Source organism: Ptychodera flava, chromosome 7 (genome assembly GCF_041260155.1).
Source record: "Ptychodera flava strain L36383 chromosome 7, AS_Pfla_20210202, whole genome shotgun sequence".
NCBI classification, from domain to species: Eukaryota; Metazoa; Hemichordata; class Enteropneusta; family Ptychoderidae; genus Ptychodera; species Ptychodera flava.
The window spans coordinates 43,512,398-43,525,098 of record NC_091934.1 but is presented as its reverse complement, the minus strand read 5'-3'; the positions used below and the strand labels follow the sequence as shown (position 1 = coordinate 43,525,098).

At 41.0% G+C, this 12,701-nt stretch overlaps 1 long non-coding RNA gene across 1 annotated transcript; it reads right to left on the bottom strand.

The window, feature by feature from the left end:
- Window positions 1-429: 429 nt before the first annotated feature.
- Window positions 430-2,135, bottom strand: LOC139136252 (uncharacterized). The gene is made up of 3 exons (XR_011553172.1): window positions 2,042-2,135; window positions 1,459-1,544; window positions 430-655 (listed from the first exon to the last, which is right to left on the bottom strand). It is a non-coding gene; the product is annotated as an uncharacterized lncRNA (long non-coding RNA).
- Window positions 2,136-12,701: the final 10,566 nt, after the last annotated feature.

Below are 12,701 nucleotides of genomic sequence, written 5' to 3'. Positions count from 1 at the left end.
GCAGTATTCCATATGTACGGATTGGTCAGAAATGTGACAAACTATAACATGAGAGCAACATAAGGGAACTGAATATTTCAATGATATGTCAACATTGCATAGAAACAGAGAAGGCAGACAGACAGGCAGACAGACACAGACACAGATACACACAACGCTGTGCTTCAAGCATAGAGCACCGTAATTTTCCACGAGAGAGAGAGAGAGAGAGAGAGAGAGAGAGAGAGAGAGAGAGAGAGAGAGAGAGAGAGAGAGAGAGAGAGAGTATTTTATTAACATTTCTTGACAAAATCGAGAACACATCGAAAAAATAATTGTCCAGGACAATGTCGAAGAACCAAGGAAACGCGACGTTGAGGTTTATTTGCTTACGTATATCTCCCCTTCACGAGTATTTTATGGATTAATTTCGTACCTTTGATCCCATGATGTTGTATCGATACTCGGAGATATTTGGTTCGCTTGGTAGGTTGAAAGATCCCGCTGTAGATTCAAATGTCTTGTTGTACATTTCCCTTGCTTCGCTTTTGCCAAGTTGGATTTGTACTTTTGGACTTAGAAATGTAACGTCTGGTTCACCAGGTCCTAATTTTGACAAGACCACATCTGAGCAAAGGTCGATAGCATCAAGTGCCCGACGTATAGATGCTTGCACCTATTGAGTTAAATAACATATTGGTCAAAAGTTACAGTTATGAAAACTTGTGCAACGAAAGGTTCGTTGCTGTGGTATCGTGGAATTCACAACCTTATTCACAACTCGCTTACCATGGAGAAATTCCTACAACAAGAAAATACCTTAAATTAGGATTATTAGGACTGTGGTTACCTCTAGCATGGCAATGATCGACAGGAAGCTTTTCTCATCCCCATGAACGGATGGATGGATGGATTGATGGATGGGAAGGGAGAAGGATCAGTATGTAAGAACATCATGCGTGAATATACAAATTTCGTAACTATCCATCTATATGACATCATCTCGTCACCTGTCTATATCTTGCAATAAATTCTTCTATCACCTCTATCTATCTATCTATCTATCTATCTATCTATCTATCTATCTATCTACCTATCTATCTATCTATCTATCTATCTATCTATCTATCTATCTATCTGACTGTCATTCTATCAGTAGTCAATGAGTCATTCATTCATTCAGTCTGCCTGTCTATCTGTCTGTCTGTCTGTCTGTCTGTCTGTCACTCAAAGTGCATGTCATCAGTTGTGAATGGTTGCCAGTGTAACTGCATTCGTTCCACCAGTTCATGAGTGATGTAAGAATAAAATGAAGAATGAGTTGTTTTAGCTATGAAGACTATACCGCAAAACCTTCCCTATATTAATGTATCCTCTGTATGTTTTTCACTCCTACGTGTGACTAATGAATTTACATTAAAAGTTACAAAATTACAATTGTCAACACACCCGAAAGTGTTGACATCTGGGAAAACTTACTGCCTGTTTAATACCATGGGCCTTATCCACTGAAGCATCACTTTTGTGTCCAGCCTGAATTACATACGACAATGTCCAAACCATTTCTGTTGAATCAAAACATTAACACCGACTTTGTATACAAGAAAAAAACTACAAAAATGACATGTTTATCTTTAGGTGACACAATTTAAATGTCCATACTTCTGTGTGGCCCTAATTTTCGCAATTAGTATGTACTAAGAAAAACAATGGCCTTCATTTTTCAAAATTTTCTGTTATACTGTCTTGTGTAAGTTGCACTAACAAATTTTGTGTCGTTTCAATTTTTGTCATTTAATTTGCTATGTCAAATAAAGATCATAATCATCATTACGATGACCACATTGTTCTGTTTAACAACAAACACGACAACAAAGATAACAACAACAACGACGAAAACAACAACAACAACAATAACAATAATCATTACTGTCATCGTTATTAATGATATAACAATATTTAACTATTTAAAAATAATGGTTAATCATGATCAATCATATTTTGATAACAATGATAATAATAGTGATAACAACATAACTAGCGAAAAATGTTATCGTCATACCATTAACAATGGATCCCATTTTCTCCGATTCTATATTATTCGTCATTGCTTTCACCAAGTTAGCAAGGTACAATAGAAATATCGATGATGTTTCCTACGAAACAAAAAAATTCATCGTCATCATTAAAATCTCGGTTCCCGTACGTTTGTGTGACAATATGGCAAAATAGACTTAAGTGTTAAGTATATACCCATCCTTCTTTGGCACTGTGAGTATTTTAATGAAAGATTAACAATAGTAATATCAGTTTCTGTTGTTATAAATACACAGAATGGTGATAATGCAACAAAGCGTATTTACGTAATATTTTTAAGCGTAATTGAACGAGTTCTTCGAGTTAAAGAAGGAAAGCATGCAGTGTGTCTTCACATTCATACATGACATTACATACTACTTAACTTTCATCGACTGAATCACTAGTTTTCGAAGCCGTAATAAAGATTTAAGGGGGCGCTGCACAAAACGCAGTGAATTTTTCTCAAAAATAACTTTTTTGCAAACATTCATTAACCTCTTATTAATTTGTCAACCAAATATTAAAATATTGGTTGGGTTCATCTTTTAGCTTGTCAGGCAAATATATGCAAATCACTCCATTTTCTAGCTTCTCTTTTCTCCCATTTACAAGATTTCCAAAGAATTTAACTCCATTCTGCTTGTGTCAAAATTTCTGAAATTTTCACATTTAATTGCTATATAACAAAACGACTATTTTGTTTGGTAATAAAGTTCTCAACTTTTGAATAAGAGACATTTTTAATGATTTATAATGATTTTAATCACACTTTTTGAGTAGTAATCACGCTTTTTGAGTAGTAGTCTTTCAACCCATGTCATTAAGTCATTTTCTTCTAAATATAATATTACATTTATGAAAATAGTGTCAAGTTTTTGCCTTAAATTAATTTTTATCATTGATATCAAAATTGAGGTTTTTACCCCAAACAGATATATGTTGGCAACATGCAGCTCCACCTTGAGGATATTTCGACTGATGATGTATCTTGCATATCTAAGCCGGTGCATATGCAAATCTTGTAATGATATGCAATGGGTTGAAACACCTGTAGTATATACATTTCACGTACTTGAGTGTAAGATGTAAGTTCGTCTGGATGATTGAAAGCTGTTATAGACCGAAGCGTTTGCGCCATCTGCTGCAAATATTCTGAGTTCAGGAGGATTTGTGATGTGGCGTTCAGTAGATAGAGGGCGTCAATCATGCTTTCCCGAGCCTACGGACACGATAGAGCATATAGAATGAGCTGTGGATTAATAAGGCGTATGGTGAATCAAAGGGCAAAACGGGATGAGATCCTGTGATGTCCACAGTCACCTCAGCTCAAAACCATCCTAAATCAACTAGATCCACTAAAACCAGACTAAGATTTTGTTTTATCATAGGGATTTTCTCGAGGGTCTATGGTTCTATCTTGACCCAACGAAAATTTAATTTTGGTCCCGAATTAGTTTTGAACTACTGAAAGTTCGCCGTTCGGTCATATATACGCATTTAACGAAAGTAAATACATCGACAATAATCCATTGCAACCGTAAGTGTGGAATGCACTGAAAGCTCATTCAAATATGTTGAGCTTTGTCTTTATGGTACGATCAAACATAAAAGACAGCCTACCGAAAAGCAGAAATGTTACGTAATTTAGAAAGAATAAGGATAAGAGGCGGATATTCTACAGTTATTATCCTTGTCTACATCTATTAGACTAATGTTGACTCTTGTTTGACGATAATGGAGATTTCACTATCTTCTTACTAATGAAACCATGTTTTCTCATAGAAATTACAAATGTGGCTGTCATTTTAAATTTTAAACATCTAAATATATAGGAATAATTTGCTTCTCCAATCCTAATAGGTATTATCCTTATTTTTGAAGAATACTTATTTTGCGTTTCCTTGGCATCGTTTCAGCAAAAGATTTAAACCTTCGTTTTTGATGCTTATTACCCCATATATCGCCAATTCTAAATTGGCGTCTACTTAATAAACAACATTTCTCCTACCTGTTGAATTTTCTCTGTTCGTTCGATTAACTCAGCGATCGTTTTGTTCTGCGCAAAATGTGAAAAATCCACATATTAAACTTACAAAGTCCTTGATATGCAAATAGAGTCCTCGGATTCAATGTATGTAGTCTGAGGTCCTTGTCACTATTATTACAGCAACGTGTCTTAAAGGTTACACAAATGTGGAAATAAATGCCATAATCATGCTATATATGGTGATGATTGAATCCTTCAATCTAAGTAAAGTATTCACAGTATTTTTCATTTCATAGTTACCTCAGTCTTTTCCAGTTTTGCATTCAGACTTGACGCAAGTGCGTTAAGGTAGCCTGTTGCTGAGAAGAAATCACCTTCCTTCAAGAGCGTAGTGAGAGTGTCCGTCATATTACTTGAACTATCAAGAACCGCATCAATGTCTGCACTAGTTACCTGTAAATGTAGTGATATTACCCTGAATGCGTCGACCTAATGATTAAACTTGCATTTTTCACGGGCATTTAGGGGAAATGAAACCAATATGCTAATTAACTTCTACGGAACTACATTCTAACCTTTATGTCAAAGTTCACAACAGCAAAGGCATTTTCGACATCAACAACAGAAACCGTGACTTCCAAGATGTTATCGTTGGTTGTATGACCGGCCCGGAGACGCAAGGGCGGAGATATACTTTCGTTGCTAAAGTACACAACTTCTGCGTCATTGTTTGAGTTTTTGTCGCCAATTTCTATTCTGTACATGAGAACCTGGTCTTCGTCATCTATCCATCCTTCGCAACTAACCACAAAGGTGGTTTCCAAAGCATGTCCGTTTATGTTGAAGTGGACGAATGATTGCCAATGTTAGGACGATGAATGGCGTAATCGCAGAAAGGCTGACACGGAAAGACAATCTGTAGATGAACCTTGCAATTCATAACGTCGAGAAGAATGGAGGAAAAGACAACACTTGCTATTATCTGAATTTGTAAGGCCCTATTACAACTGATTCTACTTATCAAACAACTTAATACTGGTGAATTATACTGAAAATGGATTCGTCAATCAAAGTGATCGATTAGCTCACCTGACTGTGGCTCAATTTTGCAACGACCACTATGGGGTGGAATGCTTACTGTGAACGCATAAGGTCTAACATTTTCAAATGTGGGCGAATCCCGGAACTTAGCGATAAGATGTAATCGATAACCATGTCCGATTTGAAGTTCATCCTCTTTTATGGATAATCCGATACCATGAACACCTACAAAAGAAAGATCTCCAAACAGTCCTACAAATTCTTTATGATGTGATATTACAATCAGCAATCTGTAATGTACCACAGAATGGCAACTTACGATACTCTTGACACTATTAATGTAACTTTAATCGTACGTATGGGAATTTTGACAACCTCAGACGAAAAATGTACATTAGAGTTGCTCGATCATGACGAGTTTGCATTAGTTCATATATGTAGATTTGTCACTCAAAACCTATTTAAAGCCGCAATTTTCAATCCCAGGTTCTCGCATTAGTGGAGTTCTCCTCATAGTCAAACACTTGGCCAGTACGATATTTGATTTCTATAACATTAATTACACAAACTGATCTCAACCTTTTGTCACATTTTGCTAATCCTGCAAACAGTTTATACAAGCGTTTGATTGACGGTCGATTCAAATCGTCAAAGGTCACTGATTCTACACCACAACGCCCGATTTTCCTAAAAAGTCGTCTTCCAGTCGCGTTAGAATTCGAACATTACCACAGAGTTCGCTCGGCAGCAGCTTCGCGCTGACTGCTTGGCATTCTGTCTGCGTTTTTGCGACCGGAAACAACTAAAAAGTGACATTTTCTAGAGCGTGTGCCCGCGTGTTATCTGTTTGGTGTCCACTTACACGATGAACGCCGCCGTAGCTTACGCCCTCTTAAAGGGAGGCTCCGCCTTTAACGCCAGCAGTAACACACTATTACAGAAATAGATGTAACCCAGGTAGTTAAACTGTCAGTCAACTAAACCTGGACCCAAGTTCATATCACGCAATAAACAAACCAGGAAAGAATGATTATAGTACAATTTGCGTTGCAGTTTATATTAAGGTTTATTTCACTACCGCTAAAATCTCTACTACTAATGATAATAACAATAAAAGAATAAAAAACACTGGTCTAACAATGATTAAAACTAATAGCAGTATGACTGGAAAATAATTTCCAGGCGCAAAATCTAAAGTACATCGTTCATCCACCATAATAAAGTTCCAGATAATTCTAAAATGGCTGTTGTCTAGGGTTCATTCACTCAGCTATTGTTCATATGGCTGTACAATGGCCTCTCCGTAAGTTGTAGGTCACTGTCCGTCCTGTTGCTATGACGATGACAGTCTATCCAATAGGAAACTACGTTACACACACACAGTCCTTCCAGATGCTCCTCCCTGGGGATTTGGTTATTCCAACCCTGGTAGTAATAGTCGAGTTGATGATTGATACGATCCAGGCACTCCTTGCTGGCTCCTAAATCAGGCCACACAAGATAGGAACACACGCAGTGTATCAGTAATTCATTAACTGGATCTCCTCTGTAAGCACAGTCAAGTAAAAGACCAGTGGCAGTTATGTAAGCGTTTCCTTTGTTATTATCATTAGTAGTAGAGATTTTAGCTGTAGTGAATTAAACCTTAATATAAACTGCAACGCAAATTGTACTGTAATCATTCTTTCCTAGTTTGTTTATTGTGTGATATGAACTTGGGTCCAGGTTTAGTTGACTGACAGTTTAACTACCTGAGTTACAAAATTGGGGCCTCGTCCGGGATGGTGATATTGGATTGAATGAGTAATTTATTGTACAGTTAATGTTGCAGTAGTGTTTTTAACAGTTAAGAGTATAGATTACAAAAGACCAACCCCGTTGATATCAGTATTGCATTGCATTGTTTGTTTTGTTTTGTTGTTGACGAAAAATGGATGAGCTTGAGAGAAAAGCAGTTGAAGTATATGATAAGAATGGTTTTGATCTTAGACATGGGTTAGTTTTCTGGGTTTCCCATGCAACTATTAACGATGTGAGTGATTTATTGCAGTTTATTACCAGAGAATATAAAGATGCCGACTTAACAGAAATATTAAGATGTGAAGGGGGAATAGGTGTGCTTTGCCACTCAGCCACAAAGAGGGAATGGGCTGATTCTTGGCATATGAAAAGAGTGGAGCCGACAATAGTGTTGGGATGTTTACTCCTGTTGCCCCATTTTTTTAAAATGCTAAGGTTCCCCCATTCGGTCAACGTCAGAGAGGAGGCTTCCCTGCATATGGCCGGCAGCGATGGAGCATCTTACCGCTGGATGAGGGAGGCACCGGAACCTATAAAGGAGGATTTGGGTGATTGGCGGACGGCAATCAAGACTCCACCACCGTTGACCCCAGCACAATTGGCTGGATTGGACGGCTACGATGACGTAAGGGACAGAGAACCAGCAGAATATGTTTCATTGCCTACCCCTCCCAGGAATAGTACGCCTTACCAGCCGAGAGAAAGACCCCAAAGCAGATCACCATTGCCACGCCAAGCTGGTCCTGATGCTGCTTGGATGGATATGATGGAGAAACTTGTGACTAATCTGCAACCAAGGACAAATGAGTCTGGGTGGTATCGTAAACTGAGAGTTTTCTCCGGTAGGCGACCAGTACCAGTAAATGAAGACGACTATGAAAGTTGGGCAGAGCAAGCAGAGCAAATGATCAAAGAATGGAATGTATCAGATGCAGAAAAGAAGAAACGTATCGCTGAAAGCTTAGCCGGACCTGCTATGAACACTATTAGGTCATTGACGCCAGCACCCAATTTGACAGTACGTGATTACCTTGATGCCCTTGAGGGTTCGTATGGCACAAGACTTACCCCTGCCGAGTCTTTGAAGGCATTTCAGTCGTGTTATCAGAAACCAGAATGGTCACATTCTCAGTACTTGCAGGAATTACAGACTCTGTTGCGACGAGCAATACGACAAGGCAGTGTCAAAGAGTATGAGGCCGATTACCTTCGCCTGAAACAGTTCACCGATGGAGTGTTGTACAATGAAAGCCACTTGTCATCGTTGCAACTCGACACGAAGCTCAACCACCCGTCAGGTTACATCGAGTTAATGCAGATGGTAAGGAAGGAGGAAGCACGTCAAGAAGAGAAAGCTAAGAACAGAGCCCATAAGGGGACAACGCCGAGTGCCAGTACAAATTACATCACTATCTGTGATAGTTTTGAAGCAACCGCAACATCGGCACCAGTGGTAAAGCAACCATTGGATAAGTCGGATATACAGCAAGTAGTGCAGCAGGTAATGGATCAGATGATGAAGGGAAATGACAACCAGCCACGCACACAGCCAGCCTCGAGTAACACCTGGTCGACGCCAACTAGTCAGCAACGACCATGTCAGCAAAATCGCAGGAGGAGAGAGCAGAACCAGTCCCAAGTATCGACACCAGCCTCCACCCCAACACCAGAAACATCGACATCAGCAACGGAGTCATCGAATACTAACCAAGCGGGATCTGATATGTTCAAGAAATTGAACTTTTGCTTTAATTGTGGTTTGGACGGACATACGGAGAAGAAATGTTTCAGAAAGGATAATCCAGACCTACAGCTGGTCAAGCAGAAGTTCGCACGAGCATTTTTTGAGTCGAAGGGAAACTACCGGGGACACCCACAGTAGAGGGGCCCGTGGATGTCCAAGAAGAGTGTAGCCCCAGTAATACACATGAAGAAAGGAAAGACAAAATTGACAACATTGCACAAGTTAACGAACATTCCGTAGCCAGTGAACCACTACCCGAAGGGCTGGTAGGCGATAGTATGACTACAGAAGTGTTCGTCGATGGAGTCAGTTGCCAGTGTTTACTTGACAGTGGTTCCCAAGTCACCCTCATTTCGCGTTCGTTTTATGACAGACACCTGTCTCACTGCCGCCTCAAGCCAATTGAAGACTTGGTAGTACGTGGTGCAGGTGATCAAGTGGTTCCGTACTATGGGTATATCACAGTATCCATTCGGTTCCCTAAGGAAGTAGCTGGAGTGGAGGAGACTTGTGAAACACTTGCTTTAGTTACCCCAGACCGTGACCAAAGTGAAGACGTACCAGTGATTTGTGGTACCAACACTAGTATATTTCGTAATATGGCTCATAGATGTAAAGAAATAGCGGGAAAGCATTACCTGAAGAAATTACCGATGGCAGCGCTCTTCACTGAAGCATACAAGAGGATAGATGCCTTTGACAAGTGTGGCCATGATGGACGGATCAGCCCTGTTAGGCTTGCAGGGAGAAGACCCGTTACTATACTGAGTGGAAAGACAATGCCATTGACATGTATAGGTGAGGAATAATTGGATTGCCAGAAACTACCGTGTTGGTGGAAACCCCATCCCATCACCACACCCCAGGAGGATTGATAATAAAGAGCAGTGTCACCACCCTCCTGCCAGGAAGTACCCAACGAGTGAAAGTCATTGTGCATAATGATACCAGACATAACATAACCATCATGCCAAGACGCGTTGTTGCGGACTTAGTCTTACCAGAATGGGTGCGACCCATACAACCCAGTGAACTTATGCCTGAACCAGAACAAAAGGGCTCTGACGGGAATACTGAGTGCGGCAGTTACCAAACAAAAGTGACAGCACAGGACAGTGCTGACAAGACGGAAAATGAAGCGGACTTCATTGTTGACTTTGGTGACTCCCCGCTTAGTTATGAGGACAAGGCCAGAATCAATGAGAAGCTAAAGCAACGACGGCATGTGTTTTTGCAACACGATTGGGATGTAGGACATACGTCGGCCATTGAACATCGCATTCCCCTGAGCGACCTGACCCCTTTTCGTGAGAGGTCACGGAGAATTGCACCGGCGGACTTCTATGATACGAAGCGCCACATCCAGGAGTTGTTAGATGCCGGTATAATAAAGGAGTCAAAGAGCCCATACGCTTCGCCTATTGTGCTTGTGAGAAAGAAATCGGGGGCGATACGTATGTGCGTTGACTATCGAACTCTAAACACGAGGACAATACCCGATCAGTATACGGTACCTAAGATACAGGAAGCACTCGATTGCCTAAACGGGTGTACATGGTTTCATGTGCTGGATTTGAAGTCTGGTTATTATCAGATTCCCATGGCGGAGGAAGACAAGGAGAAGACAGCTTTTATATGTCCCCTTGGTTTCTACCAGTTTGAACGGATGCCCCAGGGAATCACCAGAGCACCAGCCACTTTTCAGAGATTGATAGAGAAATGTATGAGTGACACGCACCTGATAGAACTATTGATGTACCTGGATGACTTGATCATATTTGGCAGATAAGTCGACGAAGCAGAAGACAGGCTAATGAAAGCGCTAGACCGATTAGCTGAGTATGGTTTGAAATTATCACCTGAGAAATGTCAGCTTTTCTGGAGGACAGTCACCTACGTTGGACATAAAGTTGATGAAAATGGCGTGAGCCCTGACCCCAGCAAGATAGAAGCTTTGAAGAATTGGCCCACCCCAAAGAATATTAAAGAGCTAAAGACATTTCTTGGATTTACAGGATACTATCGACGCTTTGTTGAGAATTATGCCCAAATTGTCAAGCCAATGAACGACCTGACTGCTGGGTATATCCCTCCGAAGTTGAGAAAGAGGCTAGGGAAGTACAAGGACAATGATGGCGTAGCATTCAGAAGTGCTACAGAGCCATTCGGCGATAGATGGACGCTAGAGTGTCAAAAAGCCATGGATAAGATCATCGAACTACTGACAAACGCTCCAGTATTAGCATTTGCAGACCTATCCCGACCATTTATACTGCATACAGATGCCAGTCTGAATGGCCTAGGTGGAGTACTATACCAAGAACATGATGGCCTGCTTAAACCAATCGCTTTTGCCAGTCGAGGACTGACAAAAAGTGAAAAGAGATATCCAGTGCATAAGTTAGAGTTCCTCGCCTTGAAATGGTGTGTCACAAGCAAGTTTCACGACTATCTGTGTGGGACGAAGTTCAAAGTTGTTACTTACAACAACCCGCTGACTTACGTCCTTACCACAGCAAAGTTAGATGCTACGGGACACAGGTGGTTAGCTGCCCTCGCAGCCTATGATTTCACACTACAGTATAGAAGTGGCCGAGCAAACATCGATGCTGATGCACTGTCTCGCCGACCAAATGCCGACATGCCAGATGACCAAGAAACACTAGATATGGAAGAAAAGATCAGACGACTGAGAGAACCCGTCCTAGGAGTTAATAAACAATCAGATGAAATTATGACCAGAGAAGTGATAGGTGCCATTACCATGAGCCATGGTATCACAAGACCCACTACAGCCAATGTATGTCAGCATCGTGTTCTGTCTTGCACGTGTACCACCGAAGTTGACAATAACCAGCACCACAGTAAGATTGAATCACCGGCACTTGCTGAAACAGTGGCCATCTCAGCAGCTGCATTGCCGAAACCGTATTACCAGCTACAATACTATGGTGAAAATCCCCCTGGAACCCCTGTCTCCATGGTAGCAAAAGAGAAGGATTGGTTTGCCTTGCAAAGAAATGATGAGGTGTTGAATGAAGTGATAGGCTACATTGAAGACGAAAAGAAGAAAGTAGACTTGAAATCACTTCCTGATGAAGTCAAGATATTGCTCAGACAAAGAAACAGGCTGTTTCAATGGCATAGAGTATTATTCAGAAAGACTAGAGATAACCATGGAAGGGAGACTAATCAGCTGGTATTACCGACCAAGTAGAGGGCACAAGCCATGGAAGCCTTGCATGATGACATGGGTCACATGGGAGTCGACCGAACTTTCGATCTCCTCAGAGCAAGATTCTACTGGCCAAGAATGAGAGCAGATGTGGAAAGAAAGTGCCAGACTTGTAGTAGGTGTGTACAGAGAAAATAGTTGCCACGCCGCGCTGCTCCGATGATAAACATCTTCTCCAGCTGCCCAATGGAATTAGTCTGCATCGATTTCCTGACCATAGAACAGGACAGAAGTAACACACAGAATGTACTAGTGGTAACTGATCATTATACTAGATATGCTCAGGAGTACCCGACTAAAGATCAAGAAGCAAAGACAGTGGCGAAAGTTCTGTGGAAGTTCATTTGTGCATTATGGACTACCAGCCCGTATCCATAGCGACCAGGGAAGCAGCTTTGAGAACCGACTCAGAAGAGAATTACTGAAAGTGGCTGGTATACGCAAGTCCCGAACTACCCCATATCACCCCCAGGGGGATCCGCAGCAGATTTAACCGTACGCTGCTGAACATGCTAGGAACTCTAAACACCAAGGAAAAGCAGCACTGGAGTCAGCATATCAGTTTTCTGGTGCATGCTTACAATTGTACCAAAAAATGATGCCACTCAGTTCTCACTGTATTACCTCATGTTTGGAAGAGAAGCCGGACTGCCCATTGATCTGTGTTTTGGTGTTAGCCTAGACGAATACACCAAACTCGATTACTTGCAGTACGTCGAAGACCTGAAAAGCAGACTGAAAAGAAGCCTATGAATTAGCTGAAAATGAAGCAAAGAAGAAAGCACTCGCCAACAAGAGACGCTATGACAGCAAGGTGCATGGTAGTGATCTGCTTG